The sequence below is a fragment of the Amblyomma mixtum genome, chromosome 7 (assembly GCF_055824585.1).
Source record: "Amblyomma mixtum isolate Tamu chromosome 7, ASM5582458v1, whole genome shotgun sequence".
NCBI lineage: Eukaryota > Metazoa > Arthropoda > Arachnida > Ixodida > Ixodidae > Amblyomma > Amblyomma mixtum.
This window is the reverse complement of record NC_143018.1, coordinates 124,023,296-124,029,125: the sequence shown is the minus strand read 5'-3', so window position 1 is coordinate 124,029,125 and position 5,830 is coordinate 124,023,296. Positions and strand designations below refer to the sequence as shown.

The following is a 5,830-nucleotide window of genomic DNA, read 5'->3' as shown; positions in this document are numbered from 1 at the left end:
TATTATTCTTTCCTTTTCTAGTCCATCCTAACATATGTATATTTCTAAGTTGACTCCAAATTTAGGTTCACCCCCCGTTCCCAACCCGCAGGGCTGACTAGCTGACATTGGCTGACATTGGCTGTCAATATAAGTCAGTACCTTACACCTCTTCCCTTTGTAGCTCTCTAGTCTTTAATTCTCAGAATCGCCTGCCACTTATGTGCAGTAGTGCCTAGCTTGCTATAACAAGTTTGGATGTGACTGCTTTGGGTTCCGCCCGCTCTGCGGTGTGTAATGACTGCTCATTCTAGCGCCCATGCCATAATTCGAATTTCGCTTAGTTCGGACATTTTCCAGGTCCTGTTTGATTTCGAATGAACGAGTTTTACTGTATTTCACTCCAATCGCATTATCATATGATGACACATTTATTTGTGCTGAGCACTGTAAGTTTTGGTGCCCTTTACTGTAATTTTGCTGTGTTTGCTGATCAGTTCATAGGCCACATTTTCTGAAGAAGATGAAGTTGAGACCTAATTTGTGTTATCTGCATTGCTCTTTCAGATTGTTTGCAGAAATACATTGAGCTGCATCCTGCCGCGGAGCCATCTGTTCATACCAGGGTTGGGGCAGTGCGGAAATATCTTCTGAGCTTCTTCACTGAAGCTGGTCGGCAGCGAAAGTGGGGCAAAGCGGCGAAAACAGAATCCTCACCTGCAGATGTCGAAGCTGTGCTGCCTTCCACCACATCCGTATGATAGCGCTTGGGTGGATTATATTGCATTAATTTAAAATAAACTTGTTGTGAGCCTTGGACCTGCATACTGGTGTACTTCCTGTATTGTGCCTTCATGTCACCTCAGAAACAATCACATCCAATGACTGAAGTGCGCTGGCCAATCCGTCACTATTCCAATATGCAGCTTGCCATTATACTAGCATAGTGGTTTACCATTATGGCGGCAACCAGCTTGGTATTATGCTAGCATAGTGGCTTGCCATTATGCCGCCATAGTGGCATGCCGTTATGCCGGCATAGTGGCTTGCCATTATGCTGCCATAGTGGCTTGCCGTTATGCCGGCATAGTGGCTTGCCATTATGCTGGCATAATGGTTTGCCATTATGCCAGCATCCAGCATTTGCCATCACCATAATCCACCAAGATGGTGGTTTCCACTTCAGCCACCATTGGCCAGATTTCTGACAGGAATTTTATTGAAGACACTGCGCCTGTGGCCTTTCAGAACAGGACAGGGTTATCCACCGACAACTTTTTAGAGCTTTTAAAGTTTTACTTGTCATCTACCTTTGTCACCTTTAATGAGCGCCATTTCATCCAAAAAGAAGGGGTGTGCATAAGCTCCTGCCTAGCACCACTTTTAAGTGATATATTTTTATCTAGTATTGACAAGCGTATTCAGGCGTCCCTTTACAACGCCAACGTGCAGAAAATGTTTAGGTATGTTGACGACTACCTGGTGGTAGTAAATGTGATTGATGCTCAGGATAGAGGTATCGATGTGAACAACATTCTGGAAATATTTGCTAGTAATGCATTCGGAATGAAGTTCACTCACGAATTACCGCAGGAAAGTCGCATCCAGTTCCTTGATGTGTGCCTTATTTTTGAAGAAACGCGTGTGTGCTGGCAGTATAAGCCGCGGTCGAAGAAACAAATTCTGAACTATGATTCGGTCCATTCCAAGCTCGTGAAAAGAGCTATAGCAAAAAATTGCGTCCGGTCTGCTCTTGCCAAGTCGTGCGAACATCAAGTGCGTGACAGCGTCCATGCCCAACTAAGGCGATTGGATAAGGCTGGGTATCCAGGAGAAATTGTGGCATCTGTGGTGGAAACCCAGATTCGCGAGGTGAAATCTGGTGGGCGGTGCAAGCCAAGGGAAAATGCACGTACCAAACAACGACCTGTCGTGGTGCCCTACTGGCATCAGGTCTCACACCGCCTCAAGAAGGCCGGCGACAAGTGTGGCGTGCGTGTAGTATTTTCGGCCCCGGAAAAGCTGGGACGCATGTGCCGCCTGGTGAATGACGCCAAAAAGAGGCCTATGTGCAAAATAAAGCACATCAAACCTCTTGTTCAATGTGAAGTTGGTGTTGTATACAGCATCCCCCTCGCCTGTGGCAGACGGTATATCGGACAGACGGGACGCTGTCTCAACGAACGCTTGCTAGAGCATCGCCGGACAGCTCATTCGTTATCTGGCGGAGGTCACCTAGCTGACCACATTCGCCGTTGCTCACACAAGCCAGCATGCAAGGCGTTTCTAGAAAGGACAAGTGTGATGCGCAGATTTAAAACTCAAAAGAGCCGAGAAATTTTTGAAGCGTTCAGTATTTTTAATGATAAAGAAAACTGCGTCAGCAGCCCTTCTGTGTCGCTACACAAAAGAGAAATAGATTACCTGAAGGCAAACGGGTGGATTCAGCCAGGTAGGCGATAAATAGTAGGTGCGCCGATGTGGAAAACATGAGTGGCATGGCATAGGAGCCTTCTGCATTTTTTTTTTCGTTGCCTTCTGCATTTTGTTTGGTTATGGGTTAATCTTGTCACGGATTACTTTTCCTTGCTCCCCCTTTTGTATATTATCGCTGTTTGTGAAATAAACCTCAGTTGAAGTCCGGCGTTCGTCCTGTCTCGTCTACCTTCGTCCCTGTCTTTTTAGCCGCTGGAATGTATCACAATAGTACTACCAACCAACTAGCCCAACTTTCTACGCTTAATGATATATATCTGTTCCCTGGATGAACATACTTATGAAGCTGTGCTTTTCTTTGCTTGTCTTTTTATTTCAGGATGCCACACATTAAGTTAAAATCACTTAATACAGACGAAACAATTAATTACACTCCATGATCAATAAACATCAGTACAGTCTGCTTTCATTGTACATGTGTTGCATCATTATACATGGTTCATCACAGTATGTTATACAAGTTACTAGATATATGCCTGGTAATCAAGACTGGCCTCATACTGTAGCGGTTATGCTGTCTTTTACATGATGTGTACAGTACAAGTGTGCCATCCACACTTAGTATCGTGCGTCTCGGCTCGCACATACTACTCTATATTGCGCATACTGATGTATGATGCTTGTGTTATTGTTCAAGCTTTTTCATAGTATGGTGCACGGCCGCCAAGAAGCCTTGGAAGACGAGCCGGAGTCGAGCAGACCATCACAGCTGCAGCTGTCTGGCTCTGGGAGCCTTGTTCCTGAAATTGACACGGCGAGTTCCTCGTCACGGCCACCCGCTCCGAGTGCCCAGGGCAGTCGCTCTCTACGTTGCCATCGGCCTGGAAATGCACGGCCAAGAAGGCCTCAAGATATTTTTCTTGGCCAACTAATTGAATAGCAAAGAAAGTTGCGCATAGCATACGAGACATCCAAACAGAAAGAGTTTGAGCTCAGACAGCGAGAAACTAAGGTTCAAGAAGCAGCCAACGCAAGAGAGGACAGAGCTGCTGAAAGGGAGGAACGCCTCATTTCTGTGCTTGCCGAACTATATAAAAAACAAACTGTGCAGTGCCTTGTTTATTTTCATGTTGCATGATGGTTTCATACATACAGTCAAAAGTAGTAGTAGTAGTGGTTTTATTGAACATTGTATATGGAAGAGAAAAGATTTTTGCTAGACCCGGCATTTGCTATCGCTGCTGGAAGCACCTGAGCTGGGGCAGAGGAAGTAAAGGATAGCAGGCAGTGTGTAGAAGTGAAAGGAGAGAGGTAAGGGGATAGTAGAAAGGACAGGGGGAGGGGTACACTGGGCAATAAATCTATCTATATGTTAACATAATGCATATATATAGGTTGTACGCATGTGAAGGTCTGGTAGGACGCAGGACCAACACGCGCACGACATGAAGCAGAATACAGCTGGAGTGGGGGCGTCCAGCTGTTCATCGTCCAAGGTAGCAACAGTGACAACTGGAGAGTTCCTTATTAATTAGTGTACACAGTATTCTTGCACACACACCACACCGCACACATTTCACCTCTGCTGCTTGTGCAACCCTCACTGAGCATGCTGGCTCCCCTTTGTGAAATAGGCGGCAAAAGCTGCCCTTATTTCATGTACGTGGCCACTGGCTGCATGAGTGCCATGCACAGGCTGTGCGTACAGCGCATTAACCTGATGTGCATCTTGCACCCACTGCTGCTCCACGGGGTCATTCAGAGCCTCGCAAACGTTGCGGAGAACACATGCGGCTCTGACTGCCCGCTTCGCTGTTAGCAGTTTGCATTCCATGCGCTTCATTGTATATCTCAAGCAGGCTTTCAGTCGGCCGAATGCGTTCTCCACAATCCTCCTTGTTTTTGATAGGTTGTAGTTGAACGCCGCTTGATGGGACCCCGAGGAGTTTGCATATGGCTTCAACAAGTTTGCCGAAAATGGGAATGCTTGGTCACAAAGAACCACCGGCGGCACTTTTGTTCCCTCGATCACCGCCACCGGTGACTGGAAGCTGTCGCTCCCGATGTGTCTGCACAGTTCTGAGCAGCCATACACAAAGGCGTCGTGATATCTTCCCGGGCTCCCGAAGTTTATATACCTGAAGAGGTATCGATGGTCTACGATGGCCGCGAGTATGATGCTGTGCCTGCATGTCAAAGAAAAATTGAAGCACTATCCAACGGTAATTTTTTCAATGCTTAGACAGCGGCAATACCCAAAGTTATTTACACTTCAATGAAACAAGGTGATCTCTACATGTCTATTTGAGCGCTGGAAAACTTTTTACATTGCAAATTGAAAAATCAGGATGTCAGCAGGGCTCAGGAAAACTGTTCATGGTATATGAGGGTTTAACGTCCCAAAGTGACTCGGGCTACGAGAGACGCCGTATTGAAGGACTCCGGAAATTTCGACCACCTGGGGTTCTTTAACGTGCACTAAAATCGCACAGTACATAGGCCTCTAGGATTTCGCCTCCATAGATACTCGACCACAGCGGCCGGGATCGAATGCGAGTCTTCTGGTCAGCAGCCGAGCGCCATAACTACTGAGCCACAGCAGCGGGCTGGATGTTTCCCGCTTAGATGAATTTTGAAATTAACAACAGCCGGAAGACACTTACCATCTTTATAGTTGTAATAGTCAGCAGCGTGTTATTGTGGCGGCGAGATCGGGGTGCGGCATCCATCCAAGGCACCGAGTGCCTGCGGGAAGCCGCTTATGGCGTAAAACTCGCAGATATGATCTGCCATTTCTTCATCACTGACCGTGCGGATCCACCGTGCCTCTAATATTTCAATAACTGCAGCAAAAAACTGCTTGCTAATGATGTTCACAGTGTAACGCCCCACACCGAACAGATAAGCGATTGTTTGCTCCTCGGCGCTCGACCGTAGCCGGTAAAGGCCAATCGCCACTCGTTTTTCCACCGCAATGGCCCCGCGCATGTTCGTGGTCGTACGTTCAAACACACACCGCAGCGCGTCGACAACATAGCGGAATGTGGCACGGGTGACGCGGAGCGCTGACGAAAATGAAATTCGCCCAGGCTCGGTAACGTCTCCTCAAACCACCTTTAGTTGCGCTGCAAGGCCCATCGCTCTCTATGCACAACTGGAAAGCTTGCGCCAGTCGCAGCACAAATCGCGGAGGCGTGTGCACGGAGTTTCTGCTCGAAGTCGCTTGTAGGAGCCTCTTGGGAGCGTATGGCCGACCTTAGCTACGCTAGCCTGGCGCGGCGCTGTGTTCGCAAGCACAGAAGAGCAGCAATAACCATCTGCTTTTGCCGTCACAAGTTAACTTCCTCTGCAGGTGCGCTGTTCATCATGTGGTCCGCCATTTGCATCTCCGAGTGCTGGCCTTGTTTTGGCTTGG

At 47.6% G+C, this 5,830-nt stretch overlaps 1 pseudogene; it reads right to left on the bottom strand.

The window, feature by feature from the left end:
* Positions 1–4,015: 4,015 nt before the first annotated feature.
* Positions 4,016–5,403, bottom strand: LOC149337388 (uncharacterized; annotated as a pseudogene).
* Positions 5,404–5,830: the final 427 nt, after the last annotated feature.